A 21,916-nucleotide genomic window follows, 5' to 3' on the forward strand; every position below is an offset into this window, starting at 1 on the left:
CAGGAGTCGTCGTTGTCGGACGGGAAGCGTGCATACATGCAAACGGATGCTGCATGCGCTTCACAATCAATCCCGTGCAGACCGAGATCAATCCTGGTCGTCTTGGTTTGCTTTTTTATGATTAGAAGAGTGCGCCGGTTGGGGACGTGGGGTTTTCCTTTCCCCCACTCCCCCCACCACCACCACCACCACCCAACAACTGTGCTCTGTTTTGTCATGTTTTGTTCGCCTGTTCCCCCCCCCCCCCTTCGGCGCTCTCTCCCTTTCTCCCTCTCACCGTTGTCGCCGGCTCTTTTCTGTTTTCCAACGAATTGTTTGTCCTTTGGTTCGCTGTTTTTGTCCGCATCGACATGCTCGCGCGCGTGTTGAAGAACAAATTGCAAATAGTGGTGGAGGGTTTGAACAATAAACAGAAAAGAGAGAAAAAACAACCCAGCGAACTAAATAGCACTTTTGATGCACAACAATCAGTTCGCCGCGTTCCGCACAAATATCCTGCCGGACGCTCTGCGCTCTCACCACTAGAAAACCGCCGGAGTCGTGGCGAATGACGCTACGGTCGTAAATTTTGTCCACCAGGAACTCAGCTCATTTACAGTAACATCCGCTCTGGACACAAACGAAAAAAAATCTGCCTCCTAGAACCTGGGAGTGGAGCAGGAATGGTTGCAAATTTTTCGCCACATAAATTCCGTTCGGTCGTTGCTGGTGAAGATGGTACGAATTTTTATGATCCGAAAGGAACGGGGTAAGATAAAAATAACATTCTTTGCCCGCAACCCTAATTGGTGTCTCTGGTTGTTCGGGTCCACCCTTGCACTTAACTGGATGACCACAAGGAATGAAAGAAATTTATTGAGTTGGGTAAAGTGATTAGAGAATCTTCGTTCAGTACTTCAAGTTGTGGCTTGGATACTCGATATGTTTGACGGATCTAGAATAGTGTTGTGTCTTATGAATCTTTTGGCGAGATTCATTTCATATGAATCTTACACCTAAGAATCATTCAGATTGATTCATGAATCTGTTGGGATTCGAATCTTTAAACGTTAATGACTCTTTCGAAACCTTAATGCATCTTAATGAACCTTTCATGGATCTTTCACGAAAGGGGTTCCTCTACCCATTTTTCGCTCTTAAGTTTTCATCAGTTGATGCATCTTTAGGATTCATGAATCTCTAAAACGCAAAGATTTCGTTCAGATTCATGAATCTGATTCTGAATTACACAACTCTACTCCAGAACCTTCATTGGAATGAATTAAGTTTCAGTAACATTTCAGGGAAGTATTTGTATTCGAATAAAAACGTTAAAGCTGAATACATCATGTGCTCACTCACGCAAAAGATTGTTTTTCCGACCTTCTTACCTTCCGCCGAGCAAAGGATCGGTCAGTCAATAAAACAAGCAACCTCATACGTCTACGTTATTTACTCTCACGCCCCACTCAACTCGGAGTCAAACTCCGAGAATGAAATATTAATTTTAAAGAATTCATTTTTTTAAATATGCAAATTTTAATTAATACCCATCTCCCAGTGCAGTCGGAAAATCGGCTTCCCTTTCGGCCCCCCGCACACTACGGAACGGCTCAATTAATCGCTCGAGACTTGAGGGAAGCCCAATGCCAGGCATCAGTGTGTTACGCTCGAGTCGAGCAAACAAAGTGTGGGGGAGTTATTAGTTGTGATTATTTTGGCAACCGCCACCCTTTTGCAGAACTGCTCGGGAAACTGTTTTCCCTCCCGAAGGGCCAATCTGTCCCGACGTCCAATGCCACAGCACGACGTTGACCATTTCCAGGGCAGCAGCGTCCGGATGTTGAGTTGGCTTTTTGGGGACGAATGTGGACGAAGGACATTAAATATACATGCCATCGGACGATATCATTAAACTCATTTCCTATCGTAGGGTTGCCATCGCCGACGAGTGGTGTGGAATCTGAGCCGCAAGGAAAAACCATCCGATCCACTTGTGTATAGGGGGTAGATGGGGGGATTTTTTGTTCCCCCTCTTCCTGATGATTCTTTGCACCACACTGTATTTACGCACGAAGAGGCGCAGACATATGTTTCATTAGCAAAAAAGGGTACCTGTACCGTTTGGAATTGATAAGAAATCATTTCCGCGGTGAATATAATCGTGTCCTCGTTGCTTGCTTCAGTGGAAAAAAAGGAGACGAATGTGCCTCTGTGTGTTGGTAGGGCGTGGATGAGCTCTCGACATGCGAGTTCCTGGTTGGGTGGTGGGTCGGGTGTTTGAGATGACACTTGGGGGCGCATCGGGATCGGTCGCATAGAATGGTACCGCGGTGGCAAGGATAATAGGTTCGCCGTTTCCCCCACCCCACGGTTTTTTGCTGCTGCTGCTGTTGTTCTTTCGTTCCGTTCTATTCAGCTCGTGCGCCATTCGACAAAGTAAAGAAGTAAACTAATGAGTGTGGCAGTAAGTCCTCGACGGATTACTTCATGCGGGTGGACGAACACTCGCAATGCACCGGTGATGCACCTGCCCGGGCGAGAGGGTGGGTGGTGTGCATTTGGGTGATATAATACACACACCAACACAAACACACCCAACCCGTGACCCGCATGTTTGGCCGTGGGCTTGTTGTTAGGCAACGACGTGGCGCGAGATGGCGTACACAACAGGATCAGCGTGAATCCTACCCAAAAAGGAAGGGGAAACAGCCGGGAAAGAGTGACAAACAAATCGTGCAGGAACGCGAAAGCAATCCAGGAACCGTGCAGTTATTGAAATCCTGTCCCCAAAGGGAGAGTGAAGCCGGTGTTGGGTCCTTGGCAAAATGCTTGCCCTCCGGTTGACGCTAAGTTGGCCGCGGAGAAGTTACTTCGGGCCACTTGAGGGAAGCTAATGAGTAGAAACAGGTTTATGCAAGCCACTCGAAACGGGCCGGTTGGAATATTTTAGGTGGGGGGGAGTCGATGGTGGAAAAATATGGGAAATAGGTCCCTTGGTTACAGGCAGGGGAAAAAAGCCACTTACATGCGCTCCAGGTTGCCGGACGGGCGCAAGTCGGTTGGGAGGCGAGCCGGGAAAATCTGTCAGTCAGTGTGGTGGAACAAAAAGCACCACAAACCGGGGAAGTGGAAAAACACGGGTGGAATATTCTTTTTTGTCCTGCCTTTTTTCCTCATCGATATAGCAACAGCTAGAGCGAGCATAAATCGGGACGGCATACATCAGTGTCAAGTTCAAGGACAATTGTCAACGCGCTTCCATCCTCCCACGTGGAAAAGGGCAAACGAAGGTAAAAAAAAAGAACGAGCGAGAGCAGGAAAAACCCTCCTCGCCGTGCCCCCTTTTCCCACCGCGGGCACGCGAACGGAGAGGAAAAGCAAGTTCGTGGTGGAAAAGTGCACTTTGCACAGGGGGTTGGGGATGGAAACCTTCGGTTGCGGGGAAAATCGGTTTACTGCCAGCCGGCCGTGTCATGTTGTGTGTATGTGTGCGGGTGTGTGCATTGTTCGTTGATGTTGGCACGTTTTTCCACCCATACACAACCGAGGCAGACGAGTCGATGGAAAAACCATGTGGTGCGTGTTTTCGTATGACCGGTTTTTCCGGAGCGTCGTACCGTCGGGAAATCGCTCCCTTCTTCCCCCCCGCTCAATGTCCTGCTGCTCGTTCGGCTCGCCGTTCGGGACGGCTCCGAACGCCGTTTTGTTTGGGTACGAGCGGTTGTTATGACGCGCGGCACGGCTGCTTTTCCTGCTCGATGTGAAGTGTTTTGCAACTTTGTTGCTAACCGGCCGCTCCGTGGCGAATGAGGGGGGGGAGAGGTCGGAATGGGGAGTACCACTCGTGAACCGAGCGAACCGACTTCGAGTGAGTATCCTTCGCCTGCGAAAAGCCTGCGGGTGAAAGGGGGCCATATCCTTTCGCCAGACGCGAAACCGATGTGTAAGTAAGTGAGCACTCGACTCCGGTGCACACACTGTTACAGTGGGCTAGTGAACCTTTCACTGTGTTGGTAGCGCGAGGAAAACTCGTACCAACGGGAAAACACGGTCGCCGGAGATGCTCTCAGCTGATGCTCAACCCAGGGCGGTGGGTGGAAAATTGCACCGTTGCACGAGACTCTCATAGACAGCCATGAACACAGTCTCGTCGGACGTGCGGCACGGTGTGCGGGTGTGTGTGTGTGTGCGCGAGAAGATGCTGGAAAAGTGCAAGATTGTTGCCGAGTGCAGGCCGTCGAATCAGTTGTCACGCATCGTACGAGGCAGACGGGTGCAGTAACCGATTGTCCCGGTGCGATTTATCGTAAACGAAGCTTATCATTCGGAACGTTCATGAACTGGTTGACGTCAGTATGGACCATATCACACCTTTGTACCATTGTGCACACGGCGATAGGTCAGACTTTCTTTGAGGCAGCAATATATATTTGGAGTGGATCAGTAGAACAGGTTCGATTGGCGTTTAATCTACCTGAAACATTGTACTTTGTATTTGTTAGTACCAGGAGGAAATATCGCCCATTTGTTTGATCTTTTTGAAAAATGAAAAATTACCCTTCGAAGTACTAAGTCTTGCTTTTTTCAACTGTTGTTTGACGTAAAATTAAGGTTTAAGAAGAAGATTACTATGTTATCTTCAATATTTCCGTCAAATTTGCATTTAAAATAAGCTGGACTCAAAAGCTGATCTGTTTTACTCCACTCCATTTTACTTTTGGCATGATTTCGGCCCACGCTCTCGTTTTGAAAATATTACACCATCTTTATTTTAAGCTTTTCGTAGGATCATTAAATCCCGGGTAAGATTTGGACCAAATTATCCGTTTCTATTCCAATTAGTGCCACCTCAAGATTTACCGTTCAGGATCTCATAAGTTTAACAATTAATTCAAAAAGCGGCCAGGAAGAAAAAATATTAAAGTCCTTGCCATTAATACCCCCGGGACCATCATTCATTCCTAATTGATAGCGTGAACGTGCTGCTAGGCTCCGAAATGGTTGTCCTTATAGAGCAGGCCATTTATTAAAAGGGAAACCCTTCTTTCTTTTCGCCCATCTCGCAACAAGAAAAGGTGCAAAAAAAGGGCGCGTAGAAGGAGGAGAAAATTGGCGCATCCTTGTGTGTTCTGCTCGTTTGCTCGTTTGGTCGTCGTGTGAGGAATAACGGATTCCCACCGGAGCGGGGGGGAGGTGAATCTCTTCATAAGCGGCTCGCGCAACCTATAATTTGTGCTAATGGTTATGGGGTGGCTTTATTTATCATTACCCTAACAAATTGATAGATTTCATTGAATCAGCTTCCCTCGACTCGCCGGGAATCAGGTTGATCAATAAGTGGTATGTATGTGTGTATAGAAAAAACTACCGTCGAACGTCGACCGTCGACTGGTGGCAAGTTCATAACTCTCCTCGTTGGCAACGGTTTTTGCGAGGGAAATTGGTGCGTTTGATTTTCCCTGTTTCTCCTATACCGCACTCCTCCCAAAGCCACGATCAAAGGCGAAAGAGTCGAGCAAACAATCGCACCCATCCACCTTCCTTCTCCCACCGCTGCCCAGCCGAAGCCGCAGCAAAGGCGCGCGTGCGGCCGAATGCCGCAACTGTTGAATGCATGTCGTAAAATAAAAATTTATGATTGTAATTATCATCTCTTCTCTCGCACCCGGACCGTCTCGGGCGAGAGAATGGAGGGGTTGGGGCCCTAGAGGGGGGAGGAACAAATCTTCGCCACCACCGCGCGGCAAGATGCGGCAACTCCCCCCGGCAACTCCGCGATGCCCGGATGCATATCTCTCGTCTCACGGCTTAAGACAAAAGGCAAACAGGAGGGCGCAATCCACTTTGCGAGCGGCCCGCTGTACGGGTTTTCGCGGTTTGGTACTGCAACGATAATGGACGACCGTCTGTTTCCGTGTGTGTACGGGCGGCCTTGTCCTCCCCCTGCGTGCCCCTCCTCGACCCAGCTCCGGTGGGTCGGTTGCAAGAAAGTTGCAAACGGCTCGACCGTAGGGGAGGGGGCTGTGTCGTGTGCATTATGTGAAGTGTGCACCGTCGCTTTCGGGATGGTGATTCCGCACCTTTTAATCAACAGCAAGAACGGGGAGAACAAAAAAAAAACCAGGCAAAGACAACGCCAGCATCAATTCGCGAACGGACACGGGTCGGGGGTGGTTCGCCGACTGTTTGCCTCCTTATCTGGACGTGGATGTGTGCAGGTGTGCTTTGGGGAATAATTTGTGGCACGTTCGGTGGCTGACGCTGGGTTGACAATGTTTCGTGTGCCGCCCGTCGTCCTACTCTGGATCCCGGCAGGGGGTGTGGGAGGGGGTTTTAAAGGGTTTATAAATTTACGGGGGTTACCCCACGAAAAAAAAAAGGGTGACAATTGCGCTCGGCGGGCTTCTGCCGCCCGACGTGCCTTCATTAGCTGCATATTGTCGTTCGGTACGCGGAAAAACTGCAGTTGCATCGGCGGGGTGGCGTTGATTTTCTCAAGGTCGCACAGTGGGACCCGTTAATTGTGAGCTCTGATTATTAATGTCGATGGTTTTGGGAAGTACTTAAAAATAAATCTTTAGTTTGATAGTGTGTAAGAGTTGAACATTTTTTACTTCCCGCAACCGAACATTACGAACATATTTGTGCAAGTCATACATATTTGTATCGCCAATTAATGAATATACGATTCATTATTTGATGTATTTGAGAGCGAAGACTTTTTTTTAACCTTTTCATGTCTGACTTCTGTTTGCAGCAATTGAAGTTCCACTGATTAGTTTCATACTGTCGAAAAAAGCTCATCCTTCAGTTCGTGCTCCTGAATCATTAACAACTCTAGCATCAGTTGTTCAACATGCCATTCGCTCGAAACGATCTCGGGAGGATCATTAGAGCATGTGCTGTTTAGGGCAGCAGATCAATCAATCGTTTCCCCCGATCGATTAGCTTCTCCTCCAACCTTGTCCCCGCTCAGCATCCCTGGGAGGCCTTCGACTGCATCCTTGGGGTTTGGCCAGTCGGCCACCGGACCGCACACTTGCAATACACACACACCGTGTGCACTCGAACGCGAAAATAATAAACAGCAAACCTTTTTCCGATATCATTACGCGCCGGCTTTGCCCTTTTCGCCCGGGACGCCTTGCGCGGGGATCATTATGATCGCAATCGGGCCTTAGTGGTGGTGGTGGCGGAGGGTGACAAGGTGAAGAAGGGGAGTCCTCCTTCAGGACGGTCCGACGTCCCAACGGCACGGCGCTTTTGAGAGGTAGCATCAAATCGAGCAAATCGAGATGGATAATTTTCGATTATTACCGGGTACCGGAGCAAACGGAGGAAATGATATTGTTTTCTCGGGTGGTTCTTGTGTGGTTGTTGTTTTTGGTGTTGCACCATGCTCCAGCCCGAAACTTCTCTCGTTTCGGGTCGCCCCGTTTTGCTTTTGTTCTGTGGTGCTTTCCACAGGCCTCCCTCCACCAAACCATTGTGGCCGGGGCGAAAAAGTGGGAAGAATTCCCGGCGTACCGGCGTACAAGCGGCTTTCGGCTCGGCTCGGCTCGGCGGTGCAGCCACTTGCATCTCTCGGCCGTGCACCGACGCTCCGGGTAATTGCATAGTACCGGCCAAACCGTCGGTTTGGAGGTAGCCGCCGGAACGTTGGCTTCGAAAAAGCCCTCCAAGGCACAACAGACCGCGCCGCAGACGAAGGAAACGATGTGCCAAAGGGGTGGAGGAGGGACCGGGCGGGGGAACATGATTGCTTCACGCCGCAGACGGGCGGACGAGTCGGAATGCGAACCCTGGGCGTGGTTCCACCAAAGGGGGGAAAGCTGATAACTTTATGATGTGTCGAAGATGAGAAAATCATGACTTTTGTATTTTTATGTGTTTTTAAATAATACAATTGACGTTATGTTTTCCGCCGGTTAAGGGCCGCGCTGCACGTGATGGCGGCGAGCGAACGAACGGAGCGGAGTAAACGAAGATTTTCCTGTTTAACGAACGTGCTCGCAGGTTAATCGGTACATTGTTTTTTCGGAAAAGGTGGTCTTGTCAAATGAAGAGATTGATTCACTTTGCTTAAGCAAATTGTTTACCGGAATCTATCAGTTTATATATTCAGCATTTATTATTGTTTATTTGAAATGTTGTAAATTTTTGTGGTTTGATCAAATAATGTTAAATTTACCTTAAGAACGAACGCTGTAAGTTCGTTTTCGGTAAGAGTTTTCTCACTCTCTGATCGAGCAGATTCAGTTCGCACTTGTTAAACACGAAGCCAACGTTGGTGTTCAAACAATCAGCACTAACTGAACTGATACTCCATTCACTCCCGGACGGTCTTGCACGCCTTTCCCGAAGTGTCATGTGGGCCACTGACGAAGCGGCTTTTATAAATAGGAAGTCGTTTCCATTCGTTGATTGAATGGCTGAGTGACGTGAAATAATTGCATTCATTGCAGCTTGGCTGCATGCTCGATGGCTCAATGTCGTCGCAGTTGCGTGAAGACGAAATTGCACCTCTGCCGCATCGATGCACCGGCTCGCTGCACACACGTGCCCACGCCGCGTGGGTTTGATTTGATGCCCCGAAAATACGCATTTTCCGACGCAGTACCGATAATCAAATCGCGCGGGATCGCGAAGGGCGCTAACGCTATTGGCACGGTTTTGCAGTTTGTAGTCAATTTCTAGTGCGATACGCCCGGAGCGCTTGTAAATACTCCTCCGATTGCGTATCTATCGGTTATCGTTTTCCGCAAACCGGGGCACATATTGACGGGGCGTGTGCCATTGGAAAAACGCATATTTTGTGCTAATTTCGATGGGTCGTTCTTAGAACTTCTTCGCTTACCGGTGTGAAACGGGCTCACGTTTCGTGTTTCTTGGAGCCAAAATTCTTAGCCGGAGAGTTTTGCATCAGGGAACGCATGCAAGTGGTTGGTTGATGGACAAGAAGGCAGAACGTTGAAAACTAGGAACACTCAAAGAAACGTATTCCCTGCGTGCTGTGCGTGCAATGGTTGAAATAAAGAAAACAAAACATGACAGAGGAACTATTAGGATATCGTCTTCGCCTGCCCGGTCAGGTACGCGCCTTTTCTTATCAGGAAACTATCTGAATTTGCTGCACTGCATACGAAAGTGGCGCATAATTCCAGCCCCGCGCCAGAAGCTTACCCGGGGCTCAAGACTCGCGGAGCGATACATCAAGATGCATCTAACTATGGCCCGCTTGTCAAACGTCAAACAAGTTCGGCACGAATGTGGCCGAGAAAGCGTGTTTTCCTCCGAAGGAAACGGAAGCGGAAGAAAATGATCGATTCGCCGGGGCCAAACTAAATACGAAACGTATCTCAAGATCGATTGCAAAGCCAACGGGAAGCGCAAAAGAAATGAGCCATGCACGGCAAAAACGATCAAGAACGAGGCGCACAACACAGATACACAAAAAAAAAGCAGCGACCGTACCCGAGGGGATGGGGGGAGAGAATGGCGGTTCCCAACATCATTATCATCATTACCGAAGTGATCGCGTCATTTATGATCTGCTAAAGTTATGACCGGGACGCGCAAGAAAACCGGTGGTTTGGGCGTACCCGTGCTCCCGAACGACCTCGAGAAATGCATAAATTGGACGGCGCGGCCCGTCCAAGAGGGTCCACGGACGGACGGACTCACGAGCAGATCACTGGAGGCGATCGCGCACGAACCTTCCCATCCCCCCCCCTATCGCCAGCGTCTTCTCCGTGCCGGTGCGAAATTTCCGACCCGACGCGCGGAGGGGCGCCTCCTGCGTGTGCGTGCCCTGCGGTGGGGTGTGGGGGGGGAGGTCCGGCGGGAGGATCCGATGGATGAAATCTTCCGTGGATAATGAAGCAGCGCGCAGCAAATGCACCGACAAGGGCGAAGTGAAGCGAAGAGTTGGAGCAAAAAAAAACACATTGCAACTAAGGAAACAATTCGGAAGATTGATCGTGTGACGAACCGAGGAATGAAGAAAGTGTCTGCAAGTGGTTCTCGCTGTGTATGTGTGTGTGTGTGTGCGGCTGTGTACTTTTGTATGTGGCCCTCCTGATGGTGATGGTCCGATGGTTCGGTGGTAGGAGGACCGTTTCAAATCGCCGCAAATCGATCAACGACTGTCGAAGTCCCGGAGCAGTGCCCAACTCCGAGGACTCCGGAGACTCCGGAGACTCCGGGAGTTTGCGCCATTGTTTCTGGCCGCCAAGGGAAGGAGGTTCACTCACTGATAAATCGCTCCGTAGGCGAGCAGGCTCGGCCGGTCGGGAGGTCGGTCGTCCGGTCGTCTTCTAAAATTGATTTCAACCGCGAATTGAAGCGAGAAACGTGCTGGGAACGGCGGACGATCCTAGCCGCAGACGCAGGTCTCGGCCAATCGGCGAGGAGTCTTTCGCGAGACAAAGCTCCATCAAGAGGGATCCAATAAAATCGACAAATGAACGATCGCGCTTGTGCGCTCGCACGGGAGGTAAGGTCTCCGGTACTCAAGGCAAGGCCTGGATGCACATCATAATCATCTTCGTCATCGTCGGCCACAAACGGCCTTCCCTGGTGCGAGGATCCCCTCCCCTCCCGAAGGGGCAGCCGCATCGAAGCTTTAATGCAGAATCAATCAACGGTTCCGCGATCTGAGGAGGACGGAGATGATCGAGGCACTCTTCGCGGTGTTCCACTTGGACGCCGAGATTGGCCTTCGAGATTTCGTCCCGCGATAGTGCCGGACCGGAATTAGCCCGAGATCCGCCGGCAGGACCTCTATTGAGCCGTCGGGCGGCCATTGTGTGAATTATATAATTAATTTTCGCCCCAACCCAGCTCCGCTCCGATCCGGGAACTACAGCTCCCCGAGGTGATCCTGGACCGATGGGAAGATTCATTACGAGGCGTCAATGGGTGTGTGGTGCGAACTGTCAGCCTGCTGCCGGCGTACGATCCTCACCGCGCTATTGTCGTTTGCGAACGAAACAAAACAAAGGCCTTCAGGAGGTGGAGCTACCCGGAGGTGGAGGGTTGTTGGTTTGCATTGTCTCTCGAATTAATCTTCAGCCGGGGAGCATCTCGCGGTACGAAAAATCGGTAGCCGTGGCGAATGTTGTCGGCAGAGGAGTCGGTCTTCTTCACCGATGATTTTGCCATTCTGGATCTCGCGCGCGTGTGTGTGTATGTATGTTTTTTGCCCAAGGGATTGCCAACACCGGTTCGGTTTTGCATCATCATCGACATCCCAGCGGTCGACATCAAACGACTCGGCGGCGATGTTGCAAGACTGCAGGTTAGTCTGCAAGGTGCTTTGGGTTTTATCCTTGACGGTGACCTATTTTCTGAAGCACCTCTGCCGACACCTTGACGAATCGAATTTGGTTGTCCTCAACATGGTTTGATTTTCGAAAAGAAATTTTCTCTCTTCTCCTGAAGCATAGCGTCACCCATTTCTGCTCGATTTGTGGCATTTTATTCGACTCGTCGGTTGCCCCCCGAACGGTTGACTCGACGCCCTTCGACGTTACAGGTCGCCTTCCATCAATTATGTATGGAATGTATTGATTGGCTTTGAAACGCAAAGCTCGTACGTGGTCAGTTTGCCGGTTCGTCGGCGGCAAAACCGGCGTGCCATGGGCGATATTCGATTTCTTTTTATTTCTTCTTGCTCTGGTCGATAGCGGTTTGCAGTTGCAATTGCATTCGGCAACAAGGGGGACCCGAGCCACACCCAGAAAACAAACATGAGTATGGGAGCCAAAAATCCTAAATTAGATAGCTAGAGTTGTGCAATTGCGATTCAGATTCATGAATTAGAATACATAATCTCTGCATCATTTTTGAGATTCACGCATCTTTTAATAAAAAATGTCTCAAAGATTCATCAATGTCTAAAGAACAGAAAAATAATGCCCAAAAATATAAAGCATGAAGATTCATGATAGAATCATTAAGTTTTCGAAAGATTCATCAACGTTTTATGATTCGAATCCCAAAAGATGCATAAATAAATCTAAATGAATCTTAATCTACATTAATTAAACTCGCTTGATGATTTATAAGGCACCATACTATAGACAACTTGGCATCCAAAATGGTCCTCTTAAGGTTGGAAACCGCATAAGGTTCTCTTAAGCTAAATACTAATTTAAAGCAATTTATTAAATTTCACAAGAAACTGTTTTTAAATCAACGTATTAAGCAAGTGACTGTCAAAACCGGGTGCATGTAAGGGAGGGAGGTTTATACATAAAAATGTTCTATTGAAAGCCTATGCCGAGTAGCCCTGAGTCCGGTTCTGGCAGCTTCAACTCGCTACTACGACCACCTCTGCCGTCTGCATCGTGAAAATCCATCGCCCTACGAGGTACGTCTGTAGCTCGAGTCGGCCCCAACTATCGTTACTATCATCGATTAAACGCTCGAGTGTACGGCTTTTGTGATACATCAATTACAAGACCAACGGGGGAATGGTGCCGGTCCGGTTGCGGGAATGAAATGACATTGAAAATTTACATTCTTCTAAACGAGAGCAGTAACGCCACGAGAAATTGTTTTGCAAAACAAACTGCCTTTGGCGATAGGAGAATTTGCCAAACAGAAGACGGCGGACTCGCGTAGATTGTCCAGCTTTGGGCGTGCGATGGCTTAGGTGTTGATGACGTATCAACCACTTGTGCCGCTTTTGTCCATGAGCTAGAGAGAGAGAGAAAGAGGGAGTGGAGCAGTTGATATAAAAAAATACGTTGCTACAAACGATGCAGCAAGTGGGGCTATTGCAGTTTTCCTTGTCTTTTTCCTTTTTTCTACTGCACACTAATCTTATCGCCGATGCGCGTCCTCTGGGTCGGTCGGTCGTTTGCCCGATGCAGCGATACAGCTGCTTCTTTTCTAACCCAACAGCGGTGTTAGTTGTCGGACGAGTTGTCCGTTTTAAGCCCCGTGCTTTCGCGTTGTTTGGCCTCGTGTCGACGACGTCCATCATCAAATGCACCCTCCGGGACGAGGCGGTCTCGCTTTATTTAATGCTGGACTGTACTGGACTGGGGTGATTGTCAGTTTTTTAGCCGCTTTTCGTCCTCCCCCACCGAAACCCCCACCAACATACGAGGGAGGGGTTATACGGACTCCACACGATGCAACTCTGTATTGCACGTTATCACACGGGTTTTCTTTTCGTTCCCGATGACAGTGGCCTTCGCCGTGCATATCGCCCGATGGGGACGTTCTGCGACGGTGTTTACCTGACGCCCCAGAGTGGTAGGTTACAATCCTTTTTTTATTCTGCACCCCCGCTCCATCCGAACGGTTACTTCATGCGTGCGTTGGTGTGTGGGGACGATTTTCCACGTGAAACAAATCTTAGAAATAAAACGCATCGCGAGCAACCGAATCGATCGATTGTGAACCGTTGGAAGTGGAACCGTTTCGTTGCCACAACCTTTTTCACCAGCCTGTCGTTGGGAGAGCACTCGCTGCACTGCTAAACAGCGGGCAAAATAACGATAAGTGACAGTTGAATGTCTACTTGCCATCGTCTCCCCTGCCATCGGTTGGTGTGTGCGTGTGTCTTAAAGGGCGATGGAAAAGCTGGCTGGTGGCGCGAAGGAAAAGAGATTTCGAACGAACAATCAACGCAACAAGCTAGACGGCGACCGGCTGTTTCGTCTGCTCTCTTTCTATGTTTCCCCGGTCTTGCTTTTCCACTTGGCCTCGCTCGCCGCCCCGACGGGTGACAAGTCACTTGCGTTTCGCTTCTAATTAAGCATTAAGCGCTGGGGCCCACCGTGGAGTCGAACGGCGCGACTCACGGACAGGGGGACCGACCTTTGGGAGGCGGGAGACACGGTTACAGAGCGGCACGTGGGATATCCACCCAGCCTCCTACGACGAGACCGCGGCGTTTGGCGTGGAATAGCGAGAAATTGCGAGCGAATGGACGCAGCGTTGCGTCGGGCAGAGGATTCTGGGCCAGGAGGGTCGTCATGCAAACGAGATTGTCGATAGGAAAAAGACGGGTAGCTAAGTAGCAGCGATTTCAAGCTGACTTGACTGATGTACGGTGAACGCGCAAAGCTACCCACAAGCGATGGCAAGAGTAACGCATAGCTTCAGATAGAAATTGGAAGATTTTCTAAGGGAAGCAGCAAAAGCAAATGGAAAGTAGATTACCTCAAATTTAAAGCGAAAAGCTTGAGAAGGAAAGTACTAAGCAAACATGAACCATGCTATGATCAATTGACATAATTTAATTTCCTGTAATCTATTAATATCTGCAGTAGAAATAATTGCCTGTTCAAGAGAAAACTGTACATTAACAATATAAGAGATTTGTGTCCTGTTTTGAATCCATGTTTAAAATCTCACGAAACCAACAAATCTTAATAAAGTCCATGTAGACATCTTTGTCACCTGGCGTCATGTAAACGTCCATTTGGACTACTTACTTAATACTGATATAAGTTTGCCCGTAACGAGGACATGGTATCGAAATAGACAGTTTCTCAGAAAAGTTCAATCGTTGCAAACCGAAGAGGTAGCGTTCCATAAAAGGGAGCGACGTCACTGGCACTCGCTAGAGTTGGCCGAAGTAAAGAAGAAAAAGTACATTATCTGTGCATTATATTTACGCAAGATTTCACGATCAAAAACCCTTCCTCCCGCGCACGAATCGTACCCCGGCGCGTGGAGTTGCATGTGAAACGGCAATAAAGCGTGGTATTTACGAACCGTCGATGTTTGTATCGTCGTAATCAGTGTCGAGATTTTTCGCCCGAGCCCTCGCGGCATACGCGGTGCAACATAAGCAATTAAGGGAACCGGAGGAACCGACCGACGAGTGGGGTACGGGAACGGGTCCGCTCTGCAGCTCCTTGCGCGAACCCCGGTCCGTTTTCCCGCCCGTTTCCTTAGACGGAAGGAGGGGGTGCTAACGATTTTGTGATGGACATTTCCGGAGGGGATTTTGACTTCTTAGAAATGGCACAGCGAGTTCCCCGGTTCGCGCCCCGGTATGCCGCTGGGAATGACAATCGTACATCGGCTACACGCTCGGACAATGTAAACAATGTTTAAAATTTAAATTTCCATCCCCCATCTGGTCGACGTTCGGCTTGGTCCCGGCATGTTTTACGCGAGAACGCTCAGGAGATGGGGTTCAGCCTCTCTCTCTCTCTCTCTCTCTCTCCCCGATTGTGTTCTCCGAAGGGACAAATCTACCGGAATGGGGTGCCTTTGCATTTTGCACCTCAATGGGCGACTGCAATTGAGTCAAATTAAGTCGCGCTCCTTCGGGATGTAGGGCACCGGTTTTGTTGTCCAACAATCGAACGGCGTTACAATCCATTGACCTAGGTCGAGGTTGCAGGAGTGAGGGACTCAGAACCAGTCACTGGCAGAACGGTTTCGTGGGCACAACTTTCCTAACCCCAAACCGAAAAAGTCGCCCTCTCCACTGGCTGGGGCTGTCAGCGGAGTGAACGACCTCACACTTCACACATTGAGGTTCCAGAGCCCTTTCCTAGTTGGACTGGAGCAACCGCATCCGCTCACATTGTTTCAGCAGAGTGCAAAGTTTTCCTCCCAACGATGGTCGGGGACGCCATTGTTTGTGCGGTTTTTTTCCACAAGGATCCCGCAGTGCCGAGCGTGTTTGGTTCAATGTATTATTTGGGTAAAGTGCGCGTTCGTTGGGACTTGACCTTCCCGACCCACCCCACCCACCGTTTCCGGAGTCCTCAGTCTCCGCTGGACACGCCACGAGGTGTTGTTGCTGCGATTCTTATTTTTCCCACCACTGAATGATTGTGCACATGCATGTCACCGCAACTGTCGGTCGGGATTCGCGTTCGCGGCCCTTGCCATCTCCGAAATCTCGTGGACCGGCACCGGAAGTGCCACGTTTCGAGCTGCATATAACGCGCGCAACAACAGGAAGGAAGTTTAGCGCGCGCTCTCGCGATTTCAGGAGTCTGCGTTGGCGCTAAAATGATTCTCGACAAAAAAGAAGCAGGACCCGAGCGATGCGCGGACTTTAAACTTTACTTCCCTACTTCATCTCTGAATCTGGTTAGACGTAGTAACGTGGGAGGGTCGTCTTTTTTGGGTCCATGTTTTCATTCCGGGGACATTCGGCTCTCAAATGCACGGGCGGAAGTTTGACTGTTTGGTGTTTTCGGTCAGCGCAAATAGCTGCTCATCCAGCCATGGAGTCGCTGTGTCCGGTTTGCAGGGAAAATTTAAGCATACCTCCAGTTAAAGGAGCCTGAATAAGCCACAGATTGGGGCGGGAATTGGTTTGAATTTCCCTTTAAAGGAGGGCAAATTCTGCGCCGATAGGAAGCGGGAAGCGATTTTATACTAGAGTAGCCCAATGTTTACTCGGGCCTGAAGTACATTCAACCATTGTTGTTGTCGCGGAGGGGGGAAAATCCGATGCAGTCACATGCATTGATAGTACGGCCTCTATAATAACAAGATATCTTTATCAACTGCAGCTGTGTGCCGGTTTCGGCAGAGAGGTTTGCGAGCGAAAAAAAAAACGCAAACCTCCCGAACTGTTTTAAAGCGTGACACACGGTTGGAAAAAAAAGGAAACGAAAAACCGTACCCACTCATCAGGCGGAAAAAGTGACACCCGTCCGGGGAGTAACTTTCCCAACCATAAATCATCCACCACTTCACACAGCCAGATTGAGCCTCTCGGAAACGGAACGGAACGGAACACGGGCTAACAGTCTGGTCTGGTCGGGCAAGGTCTCTCGTTTGTCCCGATTCGAACGGTCGGTCGGTCGGCCGGTCGGTCGGTCGGTCGGTCGGTGTATGAGGTAAATTAATTTACACTTGCATACAACGAAGCTCAAGTGGATGCACTTGTCTCTCCGCCCGCTTCGACGCTGACGCCGATGACGATGACGCCTGATGATCGTCGTCGCGTTCGGGCGAGACCAAACACTACGCCAACGACACTACGCTCGTTCGTAGGTCCCCCTTTTCAACCCCTCCCTTTGCCAACCCTTCCCTTTTCGATGGGGAAGCAAACCTGACGGTGGTGAACAAAATTAGAAATCGAACCCACGACCGAGCGGGAGCACGCGCTCTCCGGCCGGGCACTCGACGGGAGGAGGGATTCTTGGCGGATTACCTCGGTGCAGCGGTGTTGGTCCACGCCTGTATCGGTATCGGTTGCACTTGGGCCTTCCGAGTTGTCGCCCGCATTGTCCAACCCTCTACTTGCATCTGTGTTCGAACCCTGCGTTCCGGGGGGCGGAAGGCAAACCCCCGGTGGAAATGTAAAAGTTAAACAAGACCCCCGCCCTTCTTTTCCGCCACATTCTAACACCTTTCGCTGCCGATGCGGGGTGACATAAACCGTCTAGAAACGCCCCTCACCCCCTGCCAAGCTGGTGCACGTTTTCCTCGCCGGGCTTCTTTTCCGGATCTTGAAAGATGGCCTGACCGGAACGGTACACGCCTGTGTGTGTGTATGTATTTGTTGTGGTCACGCAGTGACAGCTACAGTACCACAAGTGTCACCCGCTCGCGATCATCTCCTCTCCCCCCTCCCTGTCCGCCCTCCTTCTTGGCAGGTTCCAGAAGTGAGTTGAATCATAAATTACACTTACGGAAGCACTTGCCCGCCGGGACGATGTGAGCCGATGCAGTTTTGTTTAGCTTTCCCCCACCCAGCGTAGTGCATCTTACTGTTCTAGGCACGCGTATGTGTGTGTGTGTGTGTGTGTGATTGGTTGTTATAACCCTGAGCACGGCGGGTGCATCACATCATCGGGTGATGCAATCGGATGGAGGAGGGAAAGGGCGTTGGAGGCGTAGTAGAATGCGGGCGAAGGTGGCGGCGGGGTCGTGTTTGTCCGCTGGAGAAGGGTCGCGTGGGAAGGAGGGATGGGTGCAATATTGGCGCGTGCACCAACACCAACGCACCGTCGGGGTGCAAACTGTGCCGCGCGTGTTGTCCACCCTTTGCTTAGGCTCGTCCTTTCCGTCCATCCTTCCGCCCCGCCGTGCCCCGTCGACTCCCAACTAATTTCCCATTCGTTCTTCCGACGTCGAGGCAAAAACCCCGAGACATTGTGCACGAGCCGCAGCGCCCGGGGTCTGCTTGCATGTGTTGGAATGTGTAGCGCTTATTGATGGGTGCAGATTTTTGTGCTCCCCCCTTCGGGGCGGCCCTTTCTTCGTTTTGACGTTCGTGCCGGAAAATTAGGCCCCGTTGAAGGTCATTTCGGAGGGAAACGAAGCGTGCGAAGTCTGGGAATATTTGTCGCAGAAATCCGAAGGAATACGCACCAGACGAAGGCAACACGGCTAATGATGAAAGTCCTATTGATAGATCGGGCTTACATAATTATTTAGGAAAATTTATTTGCACCACGAAAGGTGTAAACGATCGCCACATTCGGTGCCAGCGAGTGCTTGCGGGGATGAGTGATCGATAAATATGTGTGTATATATATATTTATATCGTTTCGCACATCACACACGATCGCCGCGATGTTTGCGGTCGACGGTTGGTGTTGGCGCAAACATTGTGGTCATATAAATTGTATCCACCGTGGATGCTTTTCCTGGCGGGCGCGTGCAGCTTTCGTGATCGCGCTTCAAACCGGCTCACGCTCTTTGGTGTGGACCGCTTTTTCGTCTCGAGAGCCGGCATGTGATGCGACCGATAACGCGGGCGAGGGAGGGCGCGGGTGCAATCTAGGGGCTGGAAAATGTTTGGCGTTCGGTCTCCAACAACTGGTGCCAAAGGTAATCACGTCGGGTTTTGTGACTAAATATAGCATCGCACCTTTCTGTAAGTGTTCCACGCCGGCGGACCGAAGGCGGACGATCCCGTGCACGGTGGGCTCCGGCCCGGTGGCGATCGTGGTCAATTAAAACAACAACAAAAAGAGTACCCCCTTTATGGGCAAGAATAAGCCTTTCTCGGTCCAAAACGGATCTCTTTTCATTTTACAAAGCAAGGGTGTTGAACAGAAAGCAGCAGGGTTGCTGATAACCAACCCCCATCCCCCGGAGGTGGTCAGTCAGCGGAAAATGTCCCACTGTGGCGAACGTCATGAAGCTCCTGCTTCCGCCTTCTTCCCGTTGATGAAAAGTAAATAACATTCTTTAAGTAAATAGTTGCATCTTGAACCTAGTGCCAATTATTGCCTTGCCTCACGCTACCGTCCCTGATGCACCCGTCTTGTGTTTCTTCCTGTTTGTGTGAGTGTGTGCATGTTATCGTTGGCGCTTTGTGTTTGTATGCATTCGAACGCCCGGTGCCCATGGTGTCGGGTGGATATAAAAATAAAGTTTCAGACAGATCGAACCGATGCCGATGCGGACGTCCTCCGTTTGCAGATTGGCGGAGGTGAACACTCTGTCGTCGTGACCACAGATACGGGAAAAGGGGGGGCCGAGGAATCAACCATTTTTTTTTTTTTGGGGTTTGACTTTTCATCGACGATCGGTTGGGAAGGGGTTGCGATTTTTTGTACCAAGTTGTCAGTCTGGTGGTCTAATTCTTTTTTTACAATTGCTAGTTCCGACGATTGGTTTCCTCCACTGTTTACTTTTAGTTGGACAGTAGCTTCCATTGTTTGTTGCTGCACAACGTTGGTGGTTGTTTATTTAAAATAAATCCCGAATGTGAACGAACATTAAATGTTTTCTTTTCTCCCGTTTTCTTTACAGCCAATCACTCGTGTCTTTCTCCTGTATCACCTGAACCCGTTCTTCTTCCCGGTAAGTTTGAATCAGCACAGGCTTTTTATGTTTAAGCGGAAGGAAGGCAAAGCCTACGAATGACCATTAGTATTCGGTTGGTTTCGGAACCATAATTCATACCGGCGATAGACAATCTCTTCCCGCCCACCGATTGACCGGGTTTCGTTTGACCCCATGGAAATGCCATCGGAATTCTTCCCTTTCCGCACTAAAAGTGTCCCCAAGTTCACCCCATTCGAATGGATGTGGACAATATTGTTATTTATAGTTACATTCACTGCGCGATAAAAATGGGTTCCCACTATCGGGTGGAGGGAAAAAGAACACATTCCAAATCAATCCCTTCCAAACACCCGCCCTCGACAGGGTCGCGAGTCCCGGAAAATCCTGCAAACTTTTTTCCGCACCCAATCAAACGCACACAATTGGCCGCGTTCAGCATGGCTGAGTTCGCGGGATAATGCCCCGGAACTGGAGCGGATAGGGCGCGGGAAAAAAATTCTCCACCTTCCAAAAGCAAATATAGCCACCGGCCACAAGCTGTCTGCTCGCAAACTCGCGCGGTCCCGCTGCCACAAGACGCGCGAGTCCCGGGGTGGACACCGCGAGACCGGAGTTGGGGGCACAAACCGGCCCAATATTTGCCTTAACCATGTTCTCGCTCAATACCCTGAAGTACGAGCGCTTACAACAGTCAACAGCGAGTGTCTGGTTCGGCGCGACAAAATCCCCCCCTGAACCGGCCCCAGACAGAACTCTTACAAGAAGCATAGTCGGGCGGTGTGGAGTTGAAGAGCGAGCCTCGCCGGCATGTTTCACATATGTTTTGCTCGTGGATAAGCGACTGTACACGACCTGAGCAAATGGAGGGCTTGCGGTAGAGTCACAGTGCTTTTCGCTGTTTAGGTCTGTGACCATGTAGATCATGCTGTAGCGATCGTAAATCGTTCGATCATTGGCTCCGACTCAATTGTTTTATCTAAATTGGGTTATCTGAGTCAAGCGTTTAACAAGGAATGCGATTAAAAGGATTCCTGTAATTGTAATTGTTTGTTCAAACGAGGTTGGAGGTTGTTTTTTATTCAATAATTTATGTTTCTCCGAATGAAAATCTGAAGTTAAATGAATTTGGGACTCGGCAAATATAATTTTGGCGCATGTGTTGACCATAAGCTCCAGCGTCACGCATGGATTGGATGACGCTATGCGAAAACAGTATGACAGCGTGCCTGATGGCTAATTTGCAAACAACTTACATTTGCCCATACCGTACCCACCCGTTGGTCAAAGCAAACAATCTTTGAGCCCCCTTTTTCTTACCTTTCCCATTCTTTGACATTCTCTCGCTCCGGGCGGTTCGTCCGATCGCACGTCAAAGCGAATCAGCACCAACCGAACCTCGGAGGATGAGGCGCAGACCCTCCGGGGAGGGTCCACAAGGGGTGGAGAACGCAAATGAAAACGAAAACTAAAATAAGGCAAAAGTTGGCTGACTAAGAAAGAGTCGTTGCGAAAGAAACAAAATAAAACGGCGTCACGATGTAAGGAAGGTAGTAAAAACTGCACAGCTTTAGCCACATAAAGAACGCCTCCCGCACGTACCCCCTTCCCCCCGGGCGGCCCAGGGGAAACCTGGCCGAAGGGAAATAACACCAATTCATGTCAATGTCACTGTCACTCAACCCCAACATGCAACTGCATCATGCTGCGGCGAGAGAGGCTTGTGTGCGGGATGCGTTACGCGGGAAAGATCGGTGATGCAACGGTGATCACGGGAAGGGAGAGGGTGGGAGGGTACTTGATTTTTCAGGAATCAATATTCCGCGCTGTCTGTCAACTGGCTTAAACGCCCGCCGGAGCTTCGTGTTTTTCGTGCAAAAAAATAAAATAAAATAACCGGGCGAGAAAATGAGTGAAGCAAACGGGCGAAAGGCAACGGGAAAGCGGGGCTGCCCCACTGCAATAACAATAAAATGAAATAAATCCTTCCACTCGTCCATTTTGATTCCGTCCGATTTTTCTACATTGTAATCGGGCGTGTGCCGTACCAGCGTGGGGCCGAAAGGGGGAGTTCAAAAGGGCGGAAGTAACTACGAGGAAAAGTTGTTCGTGTTTGGTTTCTGGTTGGGAAATGGGTCTCGTGCCTAACGCAAGCGAAGAAAATGGATGGAAAGCAGGAAAACTAGAAAAGAACGAT

The sequence above is a fragment of the Anopheles coustani genome, chromosome 3 (assembly GCF_943734705.1).
Source record: "Anopheles coustani chromosome 3, idAnoCousDA_361_x.2, whole genome shotgun sequence".
NCBI lineage: Eukaryota > Metazoa > Arthropoda > Insecta > Diptera > Culicidae > Anopheles > Anopheles coustani.